This window comes from Erpetoichthys calabaricus, chromosome 3 (assembly GCF_900747795.2).
Source record: "Erpetoichthys calabaricus chromosome 3, fErpCal1.3, whole genome shotgun sequence".
In the NCBI taxonomy this organism is placed as follows: Eukaryota; Metazoa; Chordata; class Cladistia; order Polypteriformes; family Polypteridae; genus Erpetoichthys; species Erpetoichthys calabaricus.
In genome coordinates this window covers 191,236,729-191,261,693 of record NC_041396.2, presented here as the reverse complement: position 1 = coordinate 191,261,693, position 24,965 = coordinate 191,236,729, and the positions used below count along the sequence as shown (strand labels likewise).

The window sequence follows — 24,965 nt, the reverse complement described above, 5'->3', positions numbered from 1 at the left end:
TACTGCTGCAAGCTCAGACTCCCTGCATCAATGAACTGCATCACACCGTGAATATGGAGGGAATTCTTGTAAGATCTTAGCATGCATAGCAGACAAGAAAGGACATTTCTACTCAAATTAGCAAACTTTCAGACATTTCATCTGTTAATCAAAATGAATTATTAAGAAAGAGTGTATTAATGTAAAACCCTTATAAATAAGACTAAAACAATAATTTCTGAAATTACAGATACTGTACTGAATATAATCAATGTATAGAGAAACATTCTCTGTCGCAGACAGGAAAGAACAAACTTGTTATGAAATTACAACTAAAGCTTTTGATACTCCAAGAAGCTTTGAGAAGCAAGATGCCTCTGTACACTTCCATGCACATTGCATCATGCTTCCATATCTGTTTTGTCACATAAACAAAGAAAGAAATAATCCCTAAACAATAACCATCTCACTCCCATCTCGTTCTTTAACACTGATGATAAAGTCTTGTCAAAGGCAGTGATTTGAAGAATATCAAGGCAGACACGCTTTCTTTAGTTTCTGACATCTGTACTCATCAAGAAGGCCAACTACTGATGGAAAACAATAATGGAAATTGCAAATGTGCTTTATTTAATATGCAATAGACTATAGTATATATAATAGGCTGCAGAACCATACTGAGGCAATTGCATAGAACACACTTATACAAAATGCATTGAATGAAATAAGCCTAACAATTAAGCAACGCACTTACTGTTAACAAAAGACATTGTGGTGTAATAGAGTTGTGGTGAGAGGAGACAAAAGCAGAAAGGGAGGAGATTAGTTGGTAATCGCAAAGAGGAAGAATCAGAATGAGCTGAAGATAGCAAATTGCCTTCATCTATTCCTTTCTTTTACATCCACCTTTGCAATAGTTGGCTTTACTGCAGAAATATATTCTGTCATATCATAATAAACCACAAAAAAAAAAAATTTAAGGGCATGTAAGCCTGCTTCGAAGGTAAACATTAACTACTACATTAGCCTTTTCCACTGAGTACTTTGTCTGCATAAGCACCAGCACTGGACTTTCATATCAAATGTCATTATTTGAGCATAATTGAAACATATTTGAAAAAGGTCTTATTTGAAGGCAAAAGCTGACATTCTTTTACCTAGCACTAATTATGGCATTGTGTTAGTCCAGATGCAATGCTACGGTATTTTGCACATCACTTCCACAATTAGCCTTTCTTTAGTAGTTTTAAATGATTGGCTTATTAATTGTTTTGCTTAATTGGCTTGTTAGTTTAGAAGAGTTTTCAATTGCCGTAATAATTCTAATTTTATTACTATAACTTTTCATATCCCTCAGCTAATATGTGGTGTCACACAATTAGTCTCTGTCTTACATGGCTGTTGGCATGGTCGATAATACCCTAAACAAAAAGACTTAACTAAAATTTTTCAGGCCACTTTTATTACATTTTTGTTGTATCTGTAAAGAGAAAAAAAAACATTTTAGATTATTCCTGTCTGCTCTTCCTTAATAGCAAGCTCACACCTGCATCACATAACTGGTGCCCCAAAGAAATCAAGCCTGTTCAGCACACTCTGTCTACATTGCACCAGTTACATTGTTTATTTTGTTTTTTTAAATAACTACGTTCTACATCTTTTGTGATTTGCATTAAAATGTTGCTCTTTATTGTCAACTCATTTTACAGGGTTTGTATGTTGCTCTGAATAAAAACATTTTCTAAATAAAAAAATACAATGAGGACAAAATACTTAAAGATTATTACAATGCCACATCTAGTATATTTAGTTACTTCATTTGTGAGACATGAACAGACTCGTAAAGCTTCAATTTCCTTAAACAAATAGATGGACAGTGACCCTTATATCTTTAGTCTTCAAGGACCAAGTAATTCTTTAGCTGAGGAAAAATACAATTATGGGAGTGTTTAGCATGTTTAAGCAATCGTCTGCTTGACATGTATCGTACATTACAGACAAGTGTTAAGTGCGTTCAGTTCTATTTCTTTTTGATTATGTCACTTTTTTAACACAAAGAATCACATTTTTGTGAAGTTCTGTTTTTGCAAGCATTTAAAGTCTACAGTATTCACTTGCCAGTACATGAGTCAAATGAGCTTTCTTTGCATTCTCACCGCAAGTGTTAAAAATAAAAAAAAACTACAAGTATTAATAAAAATGTATTGAAGCACAGTGCTGGAACACATGGCTCAAATGTATTTAAGCTCCTTTTCATGGCTGATTTTATAGCTTACTATTCAAACAAGGACTTGCTGAACAAGCCATGTGTTCTAGACTGAAGAGGCTGTGCAGATCCGGTCATATGAGAAGACAATTTCCCCTCAGTGATTAATACAGTGTACCAAATACCAAAAATAACACAGTGTACACAGTGATTTTCACATTTTTTATATTTACATACCAGTTGTCAGAGTACTGCTGGAGTTTTTTCCAGTTTAGATGGGCTGGCTTTTGTTCTCGCTGTTGCTGCTGCCTTTAACATTTAATATTAATTTATAAAAATACACATACAATCATATATGCAACACCCAGGATCATTAATTCAAGTTCAATTATATCTGAATATTTTTTATATTTTGAAAATTTTTTAACTAAATATTCAAACCTTACTTTTTTGGCTAATTTGATAGATCTATCTACTACTGCATCACATATGGTACAATACAATTAGCATGATCATAAAACACTCGAAACATTCTCCACTCAAAATTTAGGTGAACAATTTTTGTTTGGACAAGTGAATTGGATTACAACTCTACCCTCTATATCTACTACAGAGGCTAATTAACTTTTTTTTAACCTTCATTTTAATAGCCCTGTTTTTAAGGATTCAGTCTTCTGAATAGATTCATTTTTTCATTAAATGGCAGCCAAACAGGAATGAGATATGAAATGAGCCAACAGATGATCAGCTAAATTGGAACATCAAACTCCAGCCAATTTCACTCCAACCAGCTTCTTAATGAGAAGCCAATTCTTGCTGTTAATTAAAACCGTTATTGAATATCATGACTTGTTGCTGCTCTCGATCTGCCACAGCACACTGTTGATTTTCTGTTTTTTCTAAGACCACCATCAAGGTGTTGTGGTGACCTGAGCAGACCAACATGACCGAGACCTTTACCTTTCTTTATTTTCAGGTTAGCTGGTCATGTGGTAGGCTTGTTTTATGTCTCATTATTGTTTGGCTCCTCATTAATGAAAAGAAACAACTAAGTGGTCAGAGTCATGTCAATTAAAACTAAGGCAAAACAAGTTAATCAGCAGCAAAAATGGCTCCCTAATTAAGAAGATGGTTAGAATGAAAACCTGCAGCCTCTGCAGCTCATCAGGACCAGAGTTGGGCATCCCTGCTGTAGGGGGAATGAAGAAAAAGCTTTCCCCCCGTGAAAATAAAACAATGTTGTGCTTGAATTTGGGCAGGTGTCTGTTGTGTTGGGGAGCAGGAATCCTGTGGCGGTCACAAGCAGTATCCCATTCCTGACCATTTGTTGGTAGGAGACCAGTTTAAAAAAAAATTCTTGTGTTGGGAGTTCAGGAAACAGGAGCACCCTAGTGGTCACAACAGATGTGAATAGTCAATCCCAAATTCACCCATCCTCACCAGAATCCAAATCCAAACATGCCCCTTTCTAAAAATCACAGTCAAGTTTTTGTTGCTTAATCCTCTCACAAACATTCTTGTCATGTGCTACAGTATGTGCAAATTGTAAAAATGGTTTTCTACATCATAACATTTTCATGCATTACATTTTTGCTGAAACTTTAATTCGAATTCCAGATTACAGGCAGTGTTGTATCCTGGCAGCACTGAGTATGAGGCAAAACTGAACTGTGAATGGAGCTCACCATCACTATACAGGGCACAGTCAAACTCACACTTGGAGTGTGCCACGAGTTTAGCAGAACATATTGCATGCTATTATTTCCTGGTACCACAGCAGGTTCAATTTATATATAAATCGTCAATGTGTACTTAATGTAGTTTACATTTTCTCCTTGTCAGACTACTAAAATTAACACTAAAAAATTGCTTTTGATAGAAATGTGTGAGACTACCACACTGTATATGTTTTAAAATGGAGTAAATAAATCTTTTTACATTACCACTGTTCAGGTATGGAACACCTTGCTAAATTACCTTAGAACTGTACCTACATTAGACAGAAAAAAATGAAAGAACCTCTTGTTTTCAGAGCGAATACTTCTAAGATTAAGCTCTCAATTATAGTGAGGCTTAAAATTCCCATTAAAAAAGAAAATATTTTTTTATTACTATTATCCTAATCATTCAAGAAATCTAATCTGTTATTATATATAGCATTATATATTGTACCAGTTATTACACCCAGTATTGTTATAGTATTAAGTTTTTTTTAATTTATGGTACAACATTTTCCCACAGTTTTACTCTTTCATATCTTCTCATTTGCTTGTCCAGTGATCCAATTTATTACTTTAAGACTTTCTCACATCTGTTAAAAATTTGTGTTAATATCATTCGTTTCAGTTTTTGGTGATCTGCTTTGCCAAAACCCCTGCTAAGCTTATATTATAGACTGTGCTTTGTAAAGGCTCTATAATATGTGCACTCTGACTCTGATTTCAGTATTACAAAATATCAAGTCAAAGCAGACTCTCATTGTACTTTGATATTTTTAGCTAAAAAACCATCATTCATTCCTTATATATATGAACTCTAGTGTTCCACTATACGTGGTGGATTCCACTATTTAGCATTCCAACTTTATATTTGGGTGATTTAGTTGTCCATTACAATATCCCCTTCTAAACAAGCTTTTTGACATTATTATACAGTAGTTATTTATTGTCTATATCAACTGTATGGGTATGTGTGAAAGGAAATTTAAAGCAAGCTCTCCTTGATGCACAATGAAGCAATTCACAGAACAGAACTATCATAAACTTTACAATGGATGAAGGTTAAACAGCCAAAATGTCATGTCTCTAATCATTTTCTTTTTCCTTTACCTTTTTTCCTGTTATCATATATCTATACAGTTGCTTGATTTCCATGTGAACAGACCTTGTTTTAAATTCTGCAACTGCACAGAATGTCTGTATGTATGTATGTCTGTTCTTTTTCAAACATTTTTTTCTAAATCATGTAAATTAATAAATAATGTATTGTTATACTTTACATTAACTTTCATCTCTCTGAATATATGCAGTCTCTTGTGCCTGGTAGAAAAGTAAGCTTTTTACAGTCTCTTCTGTAACTACTTCATGAGAAATACCCAACTCAACCCTTACACATCTGATCTGAACCTCTACAAACTTTACCCATTGTCGTCCACCACCACCACCACCACCGGCCTTGCATTAATGCATGTAATAGCCTCGAACATTAAAAATCACATCCCTGTAGCAATCAGGAAACCGACCACTTGCCGTCCTCTTCTAATGAAAAATTCTGTCATGGCTTAATCGACTCTCAGTGGAATTACTGCTATTCACTTTTAGTGGTCTTTCCACACAAACTGTAAACAGATGAAAATGCCACAGACCAAGCTTAATAAACTCCTCACTTCTTAACTGGCTCAATTACACAGAGTTCTTAAACAATACCATATCTTCAGATCTAAGCTCCTAACATAAAGCATATTTTAAGCCTAAAACCACAGATTACTTCTAATTGCTGCTTGTCTCATCCCAAATTGTCTGACACCTGAGATTACCTGCAGGCTGGCTTGTTAAATAATGACACTTCAGGCAAGGCGCATTTTTTACATGAACCCTCATATATAAGGCATGATGTGTTACATATTTTGATACAAAACAAACTATATTTTACTTTGAGAAACAAAATGTAAAAAAAAAAAAGAAAAAATTAGAAACAAAATTAGGGCGGCACGGTGGCGCAGTGGGTAGCGCTGCTGCCTCGCAGTTGGGAGATCTGGGGACCTGGGTTCGATTCCCGGGTCCTCCCTGCGTGGAGTTTGCATGTTCTCCCCGTGTCTGCGTGGGTTTCCTCCGGGCGCTCCGGTTTCCTCCCACAGTCCAAAGACATGCAGGTTAGGTGGACTGGCGATTCTAAATTGGCCCTAGTGTGTGCTTGGTGTGTGGGTGTGTTTGTGTGTGTCCTGCGGTGGGTTGGCACCCTGCCCGGGATTGTTTCCTGCCTTGTGCCCTGTGTTGGCTGGGATTGGCTCCAGCAGACCCCCGTGACCCTGTGTTCGGATTCAGCGGGTTGGAAAATGGATGGATGGATAGAAACAAAATTAGCTAAAAAAACACATAATAGGAATTAATAACAATAAAAACTTATTAAGTTTTGTAATTGGAAAATTGAATGCAAAATGAAAGTCATCTGTTTCACTCATCACACAAGCTCATCTTAAATACTTGCCTTCCCTATCTATCTAAACGGTTGTGGTGCAAACTTAAATATAACATTTGATATTTAATCTGTGACTGACAGCTTAACAATCTAGAAGTTAACAAAATTTTATTAAATGACAAATCAGTACATACACAACACGTGAAAATGATGAAAGCTAATATCACGTACTGGACTGTAGTCTCGAAATGCATGTGCAGGTACGTCGTTTTGATTTTGAAATGCTTGCAGCATAGTGAGTCAATGCGAAATTCTTTATGCAAAATATAAAACGTTTTAAATGAAAATATTTCTCATAAGTTTTAAAGGTAGTATAAAAATAAGAAACAAGATGTGTATGTAATTCGTACGGTTCCTACTTAACTCTAACTTTTTATATTATTATATATATTCTGTTACATGAAAATGCTGCCTTTATTCACGTCACTTCACTCCATGAAAAATTCACAGGTTTAACAATACCAGAAATTCACTGTGATTAGTTTATTTACACATATCAGCAGAACACTCACTCTCGGGTAAAGGTATAAAGATACTAAAAGATGAATAAAAATGTGCAATCTCTAGTGTCAAAGCCAGGTTTGTTTTTTCTAAAGGACTGTAGATAAAACTCAATTTTTATCATTTTATTTTAATTGATTTGAAATTGTATTGTCTGATTTGAAGATTCTTCAGCAACTGCACTGACCCTGATAAAACTGTTTAACCACCTGACACTGTTATAAATTCCCAACTAACATCACTTCTTTTTACTTATGTAGGCTTTTTAATTTATTTGCTGATGATTTATCACATATTGAACACACTTTCATTTCATTATCTTATTCTGAATTGTCCTCTTATTCAGACTGCAAAGAATCTTGAGGCGATGTTCCCCGTAAAATGCATTATGCAAAATAAAAATTTTGTTTTTTTCATTAACTGGTTGGTTGATTCTTTTTTTTTTTATATATATATATTTCTGCTGTCTTTTTCCCCTGATAGTTTGGGTATCATTATATCATAACATTTATTTTGTCTACCTGGTTTTATTTTTAACCACTTCCACTTTCTTACATTATACAGTATATCATTTTACATATTTAACCTGTTCTGGGCTTTCTTTGGATTTCCTAAAATTAACACAAATTACAACCTAGTGATGCAACACTGTAATTTTACACTTTGTTAGAAATCAAAGATTTTGCTGACTGAAAAGATCTGTTCAGTTGTACCATTTTATCAAAATAACATATATTTTAAATAAGGATATAAAATAAAGGAAACTGATAACCATCACATTGTGTTCATTAATTGCATTACAAACAGGTTAGATAATATGGTATTACAGAGTGTGGCCAGTGGAAATGGTTTACAACACCCTTAAGATATACCATATGTTCTCTGTTGAATTGCTACTGATAACCCCATTATAGGGTATGTAATGAGGATTAACTTTAAATGGCCAAAAATACCTTTCATAAGTTATTTGGTTACCTACTTTATACAAAGTAATGATTTAAATTGAAACACATTTACATTATATAACATTCAAAAGACCTTAGATGCATTTAAGAATAACGCAGAATTTAACTTTGGTTGGTTCCAGCATTGATGATGACAAATGGTGACGAGCTGGCCAAGTTTTCTTTTACCTGTTGAAGAGCAGTCTTCTACCTATCTACAAATAGAAAATAAACAGTGCATGATGAGTTGCTACTAGGGGTGTGCGATATTGGAAAAAAAAAATATCTCGATATTTTCTGGGACTTTGACGATAATGGTAATTCCAAGATATTCTGCATCCTTTAAACATGTGTTTATAAGTATTAAGATCTAGCTTGGTCTTGGTAATAGAAAATTAATGGTAGCTTAATGAAACAGTTAAGGAAAACAGGTCTTATTTATTTAATTAAAACTGAAGTAAACCACCCGGGTCCTTTCTGTGTGGAGTTCGCGCGATCTCCCCGTGTTCGCGTGGGTTTTTGCCGGGGGCTCCGGTTTCCTCCCACAGTCCAAAAGTGTGCAAGGTAGGCTGATTGGCATGTCTAAATTTACCCTGTAATTGTGTGAGTGTGGCTATGTGAGTGTGTGCGCCCTGTGGTGTGTTGGCACCCGCCCAGGTTTGGTTCCTGCCTGCGCCTATTGTTCCCGGGACAGGCTCTGCCCACCCCCCCTACCCCAGTTGGGATTAAGCGGTTACAATAATGGATGGGGGGATGGATGAAGTAAAACAAAAGCATTAAATTCACCAGTCAACTTATTACAGTATGTATTATAGTACCTAACCGAACAGTGGCCTACAGGATGTACACAAACATTTGCACTGAGACCAACAAAACTATTAAAATGAGAGCACCTACTATTCATGTAAACAAGCTATAAATGCACAGGGAATAAAATACCTGAACATCACAATTACAGGCCATGAACTGAACATGTGCGACATGCAAGCAAGAACACAAATCTAACATACTGTACTATACTGTAAACATCCATCGAATACTGCAGAAGTAGCATGTGTAAACAAGTTTTACACAAACTAACACTATTAAAGAAATTACTAACTTTCTTTGTCCAATATTGCACAAAGTTATGAGAACTGTAAAATTCTACTGGAGAAACTTCAAGTTGTGTGACAGGAACACCAGTCTGTCCATAGCATCTGGCTTCAAAGCAGCACGGTTACATGTTACAACATTTCTTTCGGTGCTGAAAGCCCTCTCAGAAGCACTGCTTGAGGCAGGAATGCACAGGTACTTTTTTGCTAGTTTCCCCAGTCTGGGGAAATTTATTTCTTGTGTTTTCCACCATTCAAGTGGATTTACCTCACTGTCCACATCGGGTATCATTAAGTAGCTCTTGATCTCTTTTTCAATGACAGTGGGCAGAGACTCGTCTTCTCTAAATTCCTGTGCTTTTTTTGAAATAGCTGCCAAAAGACTTTTTTTTTTCTTTTTGCTCCCACCCTTGTGTCATCACCTGATCCAGTTTCTGCAGCCATCGGGTGAGCTGAAGCAGTTGAGGGTCCTGAGGTAGGACTGTCTTCCTCTGTCGCTACAGCCATAAGTTCTCTCGCAGCTGCCATCGTAATGGCTTCGATCCTGTCATCATTATTAAAGCGATTTCTGAACCATGGGTCAAGTGTGGATGCCAAACCCAACAGCTCGTCTACATAGTCCTCTGTGTATTTGGAGTTCAGACACTCTAGAATGGCTTGTTTGATCTTTTTGGTTAGGTCTGTGTCATCAGACTTCACCTCCAGGACATCAGAGTTGAATAAGGCCAGCACAGGTTTTAAATAAGAAACTGTTACAAGTTGCTCACGTGAAAGAGCATCTGTGAACTCCAGAAGAGGGCCTAGTGCTTTACTTACTGCCTCCAGCACTTCAACATCTTGCCATGTTGGGGCAAGATGCCTGTGCTTTGTGTCTGCAGTCAAAACATGACGAATGGCTTTTTCTTGTTCAATAAATCTCTCTATCATACGCTGTATTGAGGCCCATCTTGTTGGTGACTCGGTGATAAGTTTATGCATTGGAAGTTTGAGCTGCTCTTGTGCATCAACAAGTGCTTTCTTCTTTTTCCAGCTACTGGAAAAAGCTCCGACCACCTTTTTGCAAACTCCTATGGCTCTGTCTATCCTTGGATCCCACATGCTCCTCTCTGGAAAACATTTAATATAAAATTTAACGGAACATTCAAAGTGTACTGTATATAATAATTGCATTACAACATTCTTATATTTTTATTGTACAGTAATCCCTCGCTATATCGCGCTTCGACTTTCACAGCTTCACTCTATCGCGGATTTTATATGTAAGCATTTTTATATATATAACGCAGATTTTTTGCTGGTTCGCGGATTTCTGCGGACAATGGGTCTTTTAATTTCTGGTACATGCTTCCTCAGTTGGTTTGCCCAGTTGATTTCATACAAGGGACGCTATTGGCAGCTGGCTGAGAAGCTACCCAACCAGAGCACATATTACGTATTAAATAAAACTCCTCAAATATATTGTGAGTACGGGGGCTGTTCGCACCCCTACAGGATATGGCCGCTCCTCAAAAAACGCTGAAAGATTACCTTCACATTGCTCTCTTCCTTGCTGGGCTTACATATGGCTGCTTTGTCAAGCGATATGCTTCCCGCACTGTGCTTCACATACTTAAAAGATCAAACAGCACATATTGATTCTTGATTGTTTGCTTTTCTCTCTCTCTCTCTTGCTCTGGCATTCTCTGCTCCTGACGGAGGGGGTGTGAGCAGGGGGGCTGTTCGCACCCCTAGACGATACGGACGCTCGTCTAAAAATGCTGAAAGATTACCATCATGTTGCTCCATTCTGTGCAGCTGCTTTGTCAAGCGACATGCTTCCCGCACAGTGCTTTGCATACTTAAAAGCTCGAACTGCACGTATTGATTTTTGATTGTTTGTTTTTCTCTCTCTCTCTGACATTCTCTGCTCCTGACGGAGGGGGTGTGAGCAGAGGGGCTGTTCGCACACTGGCCTAAAGGATACGGACGCTCCTCTAAAAAATGCTGAAAGACTACCTTTACATTGTACATCCTTGCAGCTGCTTTGTCCGGTGGTGCTTCACATACTTAAAAGCCAAACAGCCCTATTGATTTTTGTTTGCTTTTTTCTCTCTCTCTCTGACATTCTCTGCTCCTGACGCGCACTCCTTTGAAGGGGAAGATATGTTTGCATTCTTTTAATTGTGAGATGGAACTGTCATTTCTGTCTTGTCATGGAGCACAGTTTAAACTTTTGAAAAAGAGACAAATGTTTGTTTGCAGTGTTTGAATAAAGTTCCTGTCTCTCTACAACCTCCTGTGTTTCTGTGCAAATCTGTGACCCAAGCATGACAATATAAAAATAACCATATAAACATAAGGTTTCTACTTCGCGGATTTTCACCTTTCGCGGGGAGATCTGGAACGCAACCCCCGCGATAGAGGAGGGATTACTGTATAATGTAATGTGTTATTTGAAATTATATTTAATTATATTTTTGTCACCTACAGCTTTACTTATCAGGTCTTTTTGTATTTTTAAACGTCATAATAAATAAGATCAATTTAACCTAAACTGCATTTTATAGAGGAACCCCAAACTACTCACCAATCGCAATATGAAGCCTATGCCCAAAACAAGGTAGCCTCTTCCAGTTCTTAATCCGTAGTGCACTGACAACGTTAGCCCCGCTGTCTGCTGTCATGCAAACCATGCGGTCTTCTCGCAGTGACCATGATGCCAGCGCATCTTTCAGACCTTGCGCAATGATGTCGCCAGTGTGATCTTCTGGGAAGTAGGATGTTTGCAAACAGAAGCTTTGCAGTTGCCCGTTTTCGTCAATGAAATGTACCGTCAGGGAGAGGTATGGCTCGGATGTTCGGCTTGACCATAAATCTGTTGTTGTGGCAAAATGTGAAACCTTTTGCAGTTTATGCGTCAGAGTTTGGCGACATGAATCATACAACTTAGGCAGAGCTGTTTGACTGAAATATTTTCGGCCAAGTAGTGTGTACCTTGGGTATAAAGTATTCAAAAGTTGTTTAAAACCATCTCTCTCAACCACTTGAATTGGCACCATATCTGTTGCTTTTCTTTTCATAAGGCACTTTTTTGGAGAATGAGTCTACTAAAGTTTGCTGAGTGTATTTTTGTGCTTGTACCTTGGTTACTTTAGACTTGTGCTAGACAGTTGACTCCTTAAGCTTTTCGTATTCTTCATATTCTGTGCGGTGGTTAGTTCGCAAATGGTGAAACAAGTTAGTTGTCGAGCTGTCTTTAACGGCAACCGATTTACCACATAGTTTGCAGCAGATTGCCGTCTTTTGAGCAACATCAGTCTTTTCAAAACCAAACCACTGCCATGCGAGTGAGAATGAACCACGTCTGGCAATTAACTCTGACGACGTAGATGGCGAGACTGTTTTATCTTCTGCCGCTGTTTGTAACCTCATTTTGAGGCAGAAAGCAACGCTAACTTGTGGCTTGTTGGACGTGCACGCCTATGCAACTCGCTTTGCGCACGTGCAGTGGTCTATACTGTTGCATTAGTGAATGAACACTGTGTTTGTTTTTTTTTACAAAGCGAGTTACATATTCGATAATTTAATCTCACACATCGTTAAGACAGCAATTAAGATATAATCGTAAATGATGTATATCGCACATGCCTAGTTGCTGCTAGTGCAAGGATGGATGGAAACCCCAAAATAAGTGCGCTGCCTATGATCAAAATCTTCCACTTTTTTGGGGTGGATTCAGAGTCCTTGGTTCTGCAAAAGGCCTCAAGACCTGACTAGATAGTCTCTACTTCTGCATCACTGTACACTACATCCCTGAAGAAACTGTGGACAGGTTTCTCTATATCAATGGAGACCACCTCCTATCACCACATCTTCAGCAAAGTACTTCTGCAAGGTGCTGAAAAAAAACTGTGTGTAGAAGCAGTCTCCACAGATGTCTCAAATTCAAACATCTCATAAAAATGGCGTTGCAAAGTACTTAGCTCTAAAAGTAAAGGGGAAAAACCTTTAACCAATAAAAGAAAAATCCAGCCATCCATCCATTTTCCAACCCGCTGAATCTGAACACAGGGTTACGGGGGTCTGCTGGAGCCAATCCCAGCCAACACAGGGCACAAGGCAGGAACCAATACCAGGCAGGGTGCCAACCCACCGCAGTAAAAGAAAAAGAAAAAATGAAATTAGTTTACGGTTTATAGCCTTTATCCTGGACAGCCACAGTGGCTGTGCCAACCAATTTCTTAATTTAACCTGATCTTAATTTAATTGATTTCTATATTTAATCATATGGCTGTAGCTTCCTGGTGTCTCAGAAATTAATCATCATGTTACTTTTACTTTTCCTCAAAATTCATAGACAATGACTTTCAGTTCATTAGAGCCTTTAAACGATTTTTGATTTATTTTAATTGGCCAAATTTTCAACAATTTTAATATTTTTGTTTCTTTTCATTTATCAGTAGACATTGAACCATGAGGGACAAATAACAAGGGCGGCAACAACTAATCAGTTAAACTGGTGTCATGTTTACTATTAGGTAGCGGGTTTTAACAACATTTTAAAAATAATTTAAAGGACTGAGTGATTGTAATCATCTCCTGTGCATTGTGGCAATTTTCCAGATAGGTTAAATACAGACTGGCCAAAATTTCTGACAGAGTAGAATAATACCAGAACAATAAGCACAATACTTAATCAAACAGCATATTCTACAAACCCAAGTAATTGGTTTATAATTTTAAAAAATTGGGGAAAAAAGTCTGCACCCACTAAGGCCCTCCCAGAATATTCTTGTCGATGCCATAATGAAGAATAATGAAAGATCTCAAAAACAGTGCTATGACTAAAATTTGCTTTTATACTGAAATAGCACTGCCAAACATAAGAAAAAAACATATTAAATTAAAATACAGGTGCTGGTCATAAAATTAGAATATCATGACAAAGTTGATTTATTTCAGTAATTCCATTCAAAAAGTGAAACTTGTATATTAGATTCATTCATTACACACAGACTGATGTATTTCAAATGTTTATTTCTTTTAATGTTGATGATTATAACTGACAACTAATGAAAGTCCCAAATTCAGTATCTCGGTAAATTAGAGTATCAATTAAGACCAATGCAAAAAAAGGATTTTTAGAAATGTTGGCCAACTGAAAGGTATGAACATGAAAAGTATGAGCATGTACAGCACTCAATATTTAGTTGGGGCTCCTTTGGCCTGGATTACTGCAGCAATGCGGCGTGACATGAAGTCGATCAGTCTGTGGCACTGCTCAGGTGTTATGAGAGCCCATGTTGCTCTGATAGTGGCCTTCAGCTCTTCTGAATTGTTGGGTCTGGCGTATTGCATCTTCCTCTTCACAATACTCCATAGATTTTCTATGGAGTTAATGTCAGGCGAGTTTGCTGGCCAATCAAAAACAGGGATACCATGGTCCTTAAACCAGGTACTGGTAGCTTTGGCACTGTGTGCAGGTGCCAGGTCCTGTTGGAAAATGAAATCTGCATCTCCATGAAGTTCATCAGCAGCAGGAAGCATGAAGTGCTCTAAAACTTCCTGGTAGACGGCTGCATTGACCTTGGACCTCAGAAAACACAATGGACCAACACCAGTAGATGACATGGCACCCCAAACCATCACTGACTGGGGAAACTTTACACTGGACCTCTTGAAGCACTGACTCCAGCTGCAGTCCACTCTTTGTGAATCTCCCCCACATTTTTGAATGGGTTTTGTTTCACAATCCTCTCCAGGGTGCGGTTATCCCTATTGCTTGTACATTTTTTTCTACCACATCTTGTCCTTCCCTTCGCCTCTCTATTAATGTGCTTGGACACAGAGCTCTGTGAATAGCCAGCCTCTTTAGCAATGACCCTTTGTGTCTTGCCCTCCTTGTGCAAGGTGTCAATGGTCGTCTTTTGGACAACTGTCAAGTCAGCAGTCTTCCCCATGATTGTGTAGCCTACAGAACTAGACTAAGAGACCATTTAAAGGCTTTTGCAGGTGTTTTGAGTTAATTAGCTGATTAGAGTGTGGCACCAGGTGTCTTCAATATTGAACCTTTTCACAATATTCTAATTTTCCGAGATACTGAATTTGGGACTTTCATTAGTTGTCAGTTATAATCATCAACATTAAAAGAAATAAACATTTGAAATACAGTACATCAGTCTGTGTGTAATGAATGAATCTAATATACAAGTTTCACTTTTTGAATGGAATTACTGAAATAAATCAACTTTGTCATGATATTCTAATTTTATGACCAGCACCTGTATTACGAAAACAAATTATCATCTGTATTAAGACATTGATGTCTGCCTTGTGTAGAGTTGGACTCTAAAATTTTATGTGTGCTATATGAAAAATGAATATAAACAAAAAATAAGATAATTTTATTAATACTAAACCAAAGAAAATACTAAATGGTCATGAGGGCAAAATGTCCCACACTCCCATGTTGACATTAGTGAATATTTGCTTTTAAGTCACTAGTTACTGAAGTTTCCAAAGTTTTCATTGATAGATGCCATTCACAAACAGCAATGACAAATCAGAAGCACTGCTCAGGGCTTCTCTGCTGATTTAATGCTAGCCACAAAGTAAAGCAGGCATTGGTGGCATGATGAAGCAACACTCATATGATAATATGGCTTGCATTATTGTGGGTAATCAATCTGCATACGTTCTTCCTAAGGGATATGTCACAGTACACAACTTTTCCTGTCAATTTTCAGTTGTAGCCTTTGTTTACATCTTAGCTAATCTAAGGCAGCCACTGGTGTGCTCCCATGAAGCTGGGTGCTTAACGTGACATACCCAACAACTTACTCCAATAAATCCAAACAGGTCTGATATTTTCTTTAGTCACATGGGTGGGTTTTGCATGCTGGAGAGCTGACAACCAATGAATTCTCATCTCGAAGTAAAATAACATAAAGCAGAGACGAGGATTAAGGAATGTAGGTGTTTTGGACCTTAAAAGCAGAAGAGAAGCTCTTCTGTCTGATGTTGTACTGTATGTTTTACGTACCACAACTGAACGGAAAAAACAGGGCAGAGACGGAGGTTGAACTTGCTGTTGCTGTTAATCCTTTGTACAGCATGGACTCCGTTACGCAACATGCTGTGGGATATAACAAAATAGGGCAAACCCAACTGTGCTGGAAGATCGACACTCAGTCGGTAAATGGGACATGAGCAACAATGTTCAGTCGTTTAAATTGATATGCTCCACTCAAGAGATCAGCAAATATGACATACCCCACGACTAGAAGTTGCACAATATGACATTGGCTTAATAAGTTTGCTAAGCCATTTTAAGTAACTTCAGGGGTTTCAAACTTGGATCTTCAATGGCCTCAGTGGCTGTTGATTTTTCTTTCATAATTAATAATGTGTACTTCTAGTAATGGAGTACATTACTTCTGTAAATACTTTAATTGACCGATTTTTTTCTTACCCAGCACTTTTAACAATACTGAGATGCAACAGATGACCAGCTAACTGAAGGGTGTCACATTCAGTATTATGAAGGCCACCATTTTTGCTTCAACCAATCTCTTAACTAGATGCCCATTCTTGCTGTTAATGAAATATGTTATTTAATTTTTAGAGCTCGCATTCAGCTACACCAGACATTGCCAAAACTGTTAATTTTTCAGTTTTCTGACAGTACCATTAAAATATTGTGTGTCAACATTTTTCTGACCTTCACTTTTTTGTTCCAAATAATATACTGAAAAAATGATTGAGAAACACATAGGGTGCAAATGGATTAAGTTAGTTGGCCATCTGTTGGCTCACTTTTCACCTGTTTATTGTTTACCTTGTTCATTAACAAAATAATTATTAAGGGTTCACAATTTTAAAAGGCAAATCATGTAAAATTAGATAGATAGATAGATTAATGCAAAATATGTATGTTCAATGAGCTGCAATAATTGGTTACCAATTAAGAAAGTGGCTGGAATGAAACATCACCACCACAGCCCTCCGGGATCTGCTTTACATAAAGTATACAAATCACATCTGAATATTTCATCAACAGCTTTAATTACTAATAACTCTGTTGCATCTAATAAGTCACTAGCATGTAGTGAGTGTAGACATTTATTACAAGTGCCTGCATGTAAATATCTTAGTACCAAACAAGGGGAAAAATAATTTTGTGAGACCATTTGCCGCTTCAAATGAGGAAGGTTCTTTCTACTGATAAAGGGAGAGCGAAATAAAGAAGAAATTAACGGCAGCTCATATATCAAAATTTACTTCTGCATATTTTTTTTGCACCTAATGTGAATATAAACACAGACAGGGTCAGTTTAGTATAGCCATTCTAAAATACTGTGTAGATGAATTCATATTAATCCACAATTGAAACAGAAGAAAACTTTGGAGGACTTAATATAACAATACATTGATAAGTATGCCAATATCATAGACTTGAAAGGCATTATCATTTTAAAACCACTGTCATTAAACAATCTTTAAAACATTCAAAGTAGTGAACATATCCTTAAGAGATATTGTGTGTGTGTGTGTGTGTGTGTGTGTGTGTGTGTGTGTGTGTGTGTGTGTGTGTGTGTGTGTGTATACATAATAATGTTTTTATTTATTTATATTAAAATTTCATCTTTACCATTATTTTACAGTCATTGGTACTAGAAACATGACAATACCAGGAAAAAAAATTAAGCATGTCAAGATGCTGAACTTGAGGTCATCTGCTTTCGATAGCCTATAAGTTTTTTACTGACAACAGTAATATTCCTGTCAAGCTCATCTCTTAAACTGTCCATAAACGTCTACATGAAACCTTTAATTAGGAAAAAAAACATGCATTTCTTTGGCCTTAGTCAAGTAAAGGTTTTCATTTCTACGCTTTACTATGGGTTACTACAGAAAAGAATGTAGTTCCAGATTTTCTTGCTTCACTCACCTGTCACCATGTCATATGATCATGACCTTTTCAGTATGTTTCAGTCATATATTCCCATGAAAGGCTTAAAACAGATATAAATTAGGGGTGCAACTGCATATAAAAAATAGTGCCTATGAAAATAACTTGTATATTCAGTATATTGTCTTCTTATCAGGACCTTGTATTAAGCTGATCTACTCCACTCTTTGACTTTAATTACATAAGTGTATAAACTTCACATGACAATGATGCAGGTTCGGATTAATGCCCAGTGGTCTTGTGGCCTCGGAACCCCTGCAGATTTTGTTTTTTTTTTCCCCAACCATCTGGAGTTTATTTTTTGTTCTTTCTGTCCTCCAGGTCATCAAACCTTACTTTATTCTTTGCTATTTAGTTTCACGTAATCTTATTTTTATATTTTTTATTAACTTTACTTTCTTCATCTTGTAAAGCACTTTGAGCTACATCTATTGTGTGAAAATGTGCTATATAAATAAATGTTGTTGTTGTAATATTGTCAAAGTCAGCGCTATAATACTCACATGTACCTCCTGCACTTTGCCTGTCAGGTGCACACTGGGGTGGGCATCATCATCATTTACCTGCTTTGTAGGGCCTACTCCAATCTGATCAGGGCATACTATGTAAGGACCATTGTTTTTATTCACTAGCACATTTTTCGTCATTCAGGTTTCACTGATGGGAGAGATAAACTAAAGTCAATAAAGGTGACAGGCTAACCACCGTTTTTTTGAGGATAATTTCAGAAAAAATGCTCAGCAACACAAGATTCCCCATTCCTGTCCCCGACAAACTGTGCTAGTCCCCTTCCTGTTTACTTGTATGCACATTTTCACCAGTAAAGATTGAACCATTTGCAGCCCAGCCGTACCTTAACCAAAAAGACAGTGGTGGCCTTCAGAAATTGCAAGGTATAAAACACTTTACCTGTCAGTGTTTATATGGAGGCAGTATAGCTGGGTTGGAGTATGTAAGTGTTTGCATCTGGACAGAAATCTGGATTGGGCTGCAAAAAATAGAAGCCATAAATAATAAAATAGGCCACAGCCTATTGAGTTCAGGTCTTTAGGCAGGCATGAAGTATTTATTTGTATGTTCTATAAGTCAGTAGTTAAAAGTGTGCTCTTTTATCAGGTATTTTGGGACAGCAGCACAAAAACAGGACATAGCAAAACACTTAAGATAAACAGGAGGGCGTAGCTCCATTCTGGGCATTATGCTTAGCTCTTGAGGCAGTAATAAGCAGAAGTGTTTGCTTAGCTGCTGATTATCATTAACAATGAATCATAGTGTATTATACTATCAGTTTGCATGTGTAATTCTAGTTTATGTTTTTTCGAGTACGGATTAAAGTTTTATGGTTAGTTTTTTTCTACTTGATTTGAAAGAATTAATCTTTTATGAACACCTTGTTTTATTTATTTATGCAATCCACTCAGTAGTGTCATGAGATTTCTCTGTCACTATTATGACATCACTGGAGGTTACAAATATGGTGGCATTCACAACATTCGCCACAGTGGATAAACTCTGGATGTTCGAAAAATCTAGCATTTTTGATTTTTCCCTGGTCCTTAGATGTTGGTTGATCATGCATGTCACTATCTCCTGGCCTTATCACTCACTCAGAATAATTCCTAGAGACCCAGTAGTTCCTAATCACTAGGCCACGGACTGGTACCGGGCCGTGGATCATATGGTACCAGGCCGCACAGAAACAATAAAAAGCTTTTTTATTTTTGCTTTATTTCCATTTTATTGACTATTGGAGTCGACAGCAAAAATATCATCTCAGATCATCAGTGATGTAAACAAGATTTGATAAATGAAAACTGCTATATACCATATACTGAAAAAACAAAAACAGGTAATCTACAATGAAATTCCATTTTAATATGATTCAGCCCTAAGGAACCCTTTTTAATACCTGTTTCACCATTTAAAAGAATGGATAGGACAAATAGTATCATCTATAACCATAGGGAAAACACAAAGGAGTACAAAATCTGAACAGACAATGGCTGTTGATCTCCACACACTGACAGATATAACAATATGGTGACAGTAGCTCATGATTAAGTTCAAGTCTTACTGCTACATGTAAATATTTTAATGAAATGTTTACCAGCATTTTTCTCGAAGACCAGTGACAATACCCACAAAACACCAAAAAAGACATTTAATTAAAAATTATATATTATATGCAACATGTACTGTACATGCAAGAAATATTCATGAATCATGCTTGTCAGTACAAGCAGATGTTGAGCAACTCATGGTCATAGGCTTTTGTTAAAAATCAATAGCACCATATAGTCTAGGTAATGGGAATAACACAGCTAAAAATTTGGTTGACTCTGCCAGAAAGCTACGGCTTGAATAGAATTGATCCTTGAAGCAAGACAATGAAACAAAACACCTATCGTAATTAACAACGAAAGTCCTGACAGAAATAATTGAAAATCCAGGATTAGACTTTGAGAGGGCAATCCACTGACATAAACCTAAGGAGATCAAGGATCTCAAGCACTTGTACACTGATAAATAATCTACCGTATATACTCGAATATAAGCCAAGTTTTTCAGCACCCAAAATGTGCTGACAAACGTCACCCTCGGTTTATAATCGAGTCAGGTCCCGCTGCCCCCGCCAACCCAACAGAAAGCTGGAGTGTACATCAGGTTACGACCAAAAAGTTCGCCAAACTTTTGCATCTGTTCACAACCACACACTCGGTATACAAACAAGCCAGTTTCCCTTTCGGTTTGTGCGCGCCAATGATTTCCACACGTGTTCAGTCTTTCCCTGTGCATTCCCTGTGCAGCAAGCGAGAGAGAGAGAGACACACATGCACATGCGAGCGAGAGAGATACCATATTGTTTTTTTGACCCTCTTCTCCACTTACATAGCTAGTTTACTGTTTTTCTTTGAAATAAATACTCAAAAACATTTAACCTACTGATGCCTCAATATACGGTAATTTCATTGGTACTTATTTTGATTATTGAAACTTACCAGTAGCTGCTGCATTTCCCACCCTAGGCTTATACTCGAGTCAATAAGTTTTTCCAGTTTTTGTAGGTAAAATTAGGTACCTCGGCTTATACTCGAGGGTATAAGTCTGCTTCATATGTTATTCAACTTTATTGTGAAATGACAGAGAAAAGACATGTGCTTTTCTACAGTACGTGTCAACAGCCCTGTGCTGATGCACACGGATGCTGAGAGAAGTACTACTTTTTTTGTCACTGACTACTGCACATGTTCACTGTCTGTATCTATTGCGCCAAGCACTTTACTGACAAGCTATGAAACAGATGGACAGAGAAACTTTTTATCAAAAAAGACACTTTTCAGTACACACAAAAAAAAAAAAAAAATCTGTCAGGTATGGGAGAATCCAACTACTTTTTCCAGAGATTCTCAAATACAAACCACTTAAGCAGACACTATGCATTTTATTAACATGCATGCCAGGAAGCAGTGCAAAAAAAAAAAAAAAAAAAAACCACATAAAATACAGTGATTACTACTTTATAGGGAATCCATTCAGCTCGCAAATTCACCAATGTTTTTCAAAGGGAGATTTTGAAATTTTAAAATTGTTTTTCAACGCTATGTAATTTTCTTGAAGAATAAGTATGCCACATTTCAACAAAATTAGTCCACAGGGGGCCGAGCTGTTTCACATGGACAGACAGACATGGGCTTTCACAATAGGTGCTTTGCGCATTTTACATAAACATACCTAAAAATGCTACACATCAACAAAATGATGTAAGAACCAATGAAAATAGTTGTACTTTCAAATTCCTTCATATTCACCGTTTGTGAGGAATTTACACATTCCCCCACATATACATAGGTGTTTTTAAACGTTAATTGGTGATTTTATGATTTTCCCTAGTATGATTAAGTACTGTACTGTATTTCATATGATTTAATTGTTCGGTCCTATCAAGCTTCCAATGCTGCTGCAATAGGCTCCATCTCCACATAGTCCTAAACTGGATTAAGTGCCCTTAATGAATGGATAACTATTTTGATTTTTGGTAGCATTAGAAATTTTCATAATACTTGTTTTCTCATTTGTAGGTAAAAAAACAAAAAAAATAACACTAAGACACGCTGATGAAAAACTACAATGGGCTGGTGACAAGAAAAAAAAAACTCTCTTTAATGCTGTATACATGTCTGGAACGGACTGGGTATAACTACTGGACTCAAGCTATCCAGGGATGTGGACAAAGGTAGCACCCTCAACCAATTCCTTAATAGATTTTCTTTCCTACTGCCACCATCTTCCAATGACCAGTCTGCCCACACTGTCCCTACTACATCAGCAACACCAACCACGTCAACTGGAATGACCAGTGACAAGTCCACCCCTGACCATCAGTGTGGACTATCCATAACTGAAGACCAAATGAGGAGATAAATTAGGAAGCCACACACAGAAAAAGCTGTGGGACCAAAAGAAGTCAGTCCTCGAGTTCTTGGGCCTGTGCTGTCCAACTTTGTGGTGTCCTCTGTCACCTGTGCAGTGTGTCCCTAAGGTTTCAGAATGTGCCACTACTGTGGAAAACATCCTGCACTGTTCCTGTTCCAAAGAAGGCATGCGCCTCTTCATCTAAGGATTACAGACCAGTGACACGTCTCACATCATGAAGACCTTTGAGAGGCTGGTCCTGGAAGTATATGAGTCCTCTTGTGGTAGACCACCTGGACCCACTGCAGTTTGCCTATTTGACAAAGACTGGAGTGGAGGATGCAATTATCTGTCTGCTACATAAGGATTATTCTCACCTGGACAAAGCAGGCAGTGCTGCAAGGATTATGTTTTTTGATTTCTCCAGCACCTTCAGTATCATCCAGCCATTCCTGTTAAGGAATAAACTCAGAGATAAGTATTTGGATAAGCCTATTGGTGCCCTAGATAATGGACTGTTGGGCAGACTGCAGTTTGTGAGACACAAGGACTGTGTCTCTGATACGGGTGTAAGTACCACAAGGAACAGTCCTGTCTCCTTTTCTCTTCACTCTGTACACCCCCGACTACAAATATAACACTTAGTCATGTCACTTGCAGGAATTCTCAGATGATTCTGCACTTTTGGGGTGTATTGATAAAGGGGATGAGACAGAGTATTGTAATCAGGAGGAGAAGTTTGATTCTTAGTGCGAAGAGAATTGTCTGCATCTTAACATCAGCAAAACCAAGGAACTGGCTATTGACTTTTGCTACCCAAAAAGCCTCTATGTTCTGTCACTATTCAAGGAGTGGATATAGAGGTGGTCATTCCTACAAGCAATTGGAGTCCATATTAATAACAGGTTGGACTGGTCTCGGAATACAGAGGAACTACTGTATAGTATAAGCAAGGGCAGAAAAGACTCTTTTTCCTTAGGAGGCTGCGTTCCTTTTATGTGGGAAGTGACATCCTTCACATCCTCTATACCAGGGGTAGGCAACGTCGGTCCTGGAGTGCCACAGTATGTGCAGGTTTTTGTTCCAACCCAGTTCCTTAACGAGAACTCAATTATTGCTGATGAAGCACATATTGCTTAAGTGACATTTTAATGCTTCATTTTAGTGGTCTCGCTTGTTAAGGTTCTCCAACCTTAATTGCTTATTTCAATCTTAAACTGCTGCATTCAGTGTTTTAATTGCTCCTTATTAGCAATAAGATGTAAAACAGGGGTAGGCAATGTCGGTCCTGGTGAGCCTCAGTGGCTACAGGTTTTCATTCAACCCAATTGCTTAATTAGAAACCAATCATTGCCAATCTCAGACCTTATTTAATTTTATGGCTTGTTAGTCTGTGCAATGTAAGGCTTTTATATCGTAGATTTTTTTCCTTTCCAAGGATATCATCCAAATGATTTGAAGCCTAAAACAGATCATTTTCAGTCTGTCACATTTTTCTGTTAAGTGTTTTATTAAATCAAACAGTGCATGATGAACACACACAGATGTAATTGGAAAAAAGCTAGCTGGAGAACTGCTGGCTGCTTTGTCTTTTACATCTTATTGCTAATAAGGAGCAATTAAAACACTGAATGCAGCAGTTTAAGATTGAAATAAGCAATTAAGGTTGGAGAACCTTAACAAGTGAGACCACTAAAATGAAGCATTAAAATGTCACTTAAGCAATATGTGCTTCATCAGCAATAATTGAGTTCTTGTTAAGGAACTGGGTTGGAACAAAAACCTGCACATACTGTGGCACTCCAGGACCGACGTTGCCTACCCCTGCTCTATACCTCTGTGATGGCCAGTGCAGTTTTCTATACTGTGGTGTGCTGGGCTGGTAATATCACTTCAAGAGAAGCCAACCGAAACAACGTGCTAATTAAAAGGGCAGCTTCAGTTATGGGACACACTCTGGACCTCCGGAGGTCGTAGCGAAAGAGTGAATTAAAACAAAACTGAATGCCATTATGGTCAATGCTGTACACCCTCTCTCTAACATACTAACACTAAGCACTTTCAGGGAATGAAACATTCAGCAGAAGTGTGTCAAGAAACGCTACTGGGGGCTCCTTTATACCAACAGGAACACATCTGCATAATGCCTCACAGATACAGTGACAGCCAAGTCAGACGTTTTCTTTGTTTTGAATTTTCTTGCTTTATGGTTATTCCAGTGTGTGTTCAGGCCAATATGTGTGTGTATTTATTTATTTATCTCTCTACCTACAGTACCTATTTATGTATTCATTTATTTAAGGAGCTTCTGTAAAAAGCCAAATTTCCCACTGGGGACAAATAAACTTCTATCTAATACATTTAGTTTGCAACTGCTTTAACACTTATTTTCTAGTGTTTGAGGTAATAAAGTCATGCTTACAAAATGGTGTGATGTATGCAAATTATTAAATCCCCCCCAAAAAAAATTCCTTGCATACATTTTTGTTCCAAAAACAGTATTCTTTAGAAACCTTAGTTTTGTGAAAAAGAAGAGTATAAAAGCTAACATCTATTATATTAGATTTTTGATAATGCTGCTTTATAAATTTTTATCAACTAAACCAATAATTCTTCAAACCACTGTTAAAGACTACTCATTCACATTCAAAGATGACATTACATTTAAAGACACCTTAAAT

General features: G+C 37.3%; 1 protein-coding gene across 1 annotated transcript in view; it reads right to left on the bottom strand.

Annotated features, from left to right (window-relative positions):
- Positions 1-24,965, bottom strand: part of pdss2 (prenyl (decaprenyl) diphosphate synthase, subunit 2) — a 230,990-nt gene that overhangs the window by 166,809 nt on the left and 39,216 nt on the right. The gene's annotated exons all lie outside the window — the stretch shown is intronic.